General features: G+C 33.9%; 1 pseudogene; it reads right to left on the minus strand.

The window, feature by feature from the left end:
* Positions 1-228: 228 nt before the first annotated feature.
* LOC107852294 lies at positions 229-1307 on the minus strand (annotated as a pseudogene).
* Between the last annotated feature and the right edge of the window lie 632 nt (positions 1308-1939).

Genomic DNA, 1939 nt, shown 5'->3' on the forward strand with positions numbered 1-1939 from the left:
TATGCAATGGCAGGCTCTAAATCGAATAATAATGAGTATTTAAAAAAAATTATATGGGATTACTCATGTATTGAGAGTTAATCTAGGCTAGGGAAATACGGGGTATTATAATTTCTAACAAGGAAACATATGAGACTACTACGAATGAATATCACATATCAAACTAATATTCATATTATTTCTAACTATAAAACATCTGAGACTACTATAAACTATGAAATACTAAAGCTAGACAAAGTCATTAAGAAACAAAACCTGATTAAGAACGTTTTCATTGATCATATCCCCTGCCACATCTTTTGACTCAGCAACAACAGCTAATATATCAGCAATCCACTTCCTCCCATTTGGTGGACTTACCACTGATGCAAATCTTTGGAGATCCGTAATCTCTTTTTGCATTGTCTTGGAAAATTTCTTATTAGCCACATCAACAACCACATGATCCATTGCATTATCATTCATATACAGTTCAAACATTATCTCATCTTTACAAGGCACCACTATATTATATGACTTTTTAAATCTATCTATCCAGCAAACCCTGACAAAATCTCCTCTCATTAGCATAAAATTTGAACATATTTTGTCCTTCTTTTAACAACAATGGTGAATCTTCCATTTCCCCAACACTCAATAAACTAAAATTCTTATCAAATATTGAATCCTCCAATGTGAATTTACTTGCCCAAGCTAATGCTAAGTTCTCATTCTCCTTCTTCCCATTAAAGTAATTTATTACAAACATAATCAAGAAAGAGACACAAACTATCTCAATAGTATAATATGATATCGATCTTGATCTTTCAATGTCAAGCTCCAATTTAGGTTTCAAATCGAGATTTGATTTGGAAGAAGTGGAACTCTCAGTGGCAGATTTCATAATTAAAGAGGAATTAAAGGGTGGAGATTGAGGAATACATTCTATCTCATCTTTATACCATTCCTCAAAGGATATCAACAAAAGCTTTGGGTCGGACGGCTAATATATAACTGGAGTGGAAGAATCATATAAAGGAGAAAGAGGTGGACCATGATGAAATTTAATAAGGTTGGAGACAAAAGGAGTAGTGGTAGGTAGAGGAGGGGAGGTGTTTTGCAGTAGAGATGAGTTCATTGGGGTCAACAAAGTTATCGATATCATCAGCATTGAAACCCTGGAAGTAAAGGTTCTTAGCAAAGATAGGAGAGAGGTGGTGGAGGAGAAAAAAGAGGATAGAGAAAAGGGTAATAAGGTAAAAGAAAGTGTCGGCTCTAGGGAAGATGAAGGAAGAAAGAGGGGAAAGAGAAAAAGAGTGTTTTTCCATTAGAGAGAGAAGTGTTTGGATTTGATTTCTCTTTCTATGCTTTTGATAAAACAAGTAGTATAACAAGTGCAATAATCTTCAAAGTGGGGAGGGAAAAAACAAAACCGATGTAATAGATTTTTTTTCCAATAAGTGTTGCCATATGTGATTTAATGACAATGGTTCATACAACCGTTACTATAAGACACCCTATTGCAACAATTATCCATTAATAGCAATAGTTATAGCACCAACTAGTTCTAATAGAACCATTTTTTTTCAACGGTTGGAACCATTACAATAGACCTTCTATAGCAACGATTTTGGAACAATTGCCAAAAAAGTTTGTTCCAATAGGGGAAATTTCTAGTAGGGTGATCTAGATAAAATTTAGGACACAAAAAATATATATTAAAAAAATACTCACCCAGAACTACGTTGTGACTTGATCCTCTTCACTAAGGCACGTAGGCACTTGAAATTTTATTCTGACCTTAGTTGCACGAGTGTTAAAAATAATACATATTCCCACTCACATAAAAAAGTTTTCAAGACACTTTTGTTTTATCAATCTTCTGACTTGAACCAAGTGTTGATGTCACGGTGGGAGCAAACCCCTATGAAATATGATTTTTTTGACGTAAATTAAAGTC

The sequence above is a fragment of the Capsicum annuum genome, chromosome 1 (assembly GCF_002878395.1).
Source record: "Capsicum annuum cultivar UCD-10X-F1 chromosome 1, UCD10Xv1.1, whole genome shotgun sequence".
In the NCBI taxonomy this organism is placed as follows: domain Eukaryota; kingdom Viridiplantae; phylum Streptophyta; class Magnoliopsida; order Solanales; family Solanaceae; genus Capsicum; species Capsicum annuum.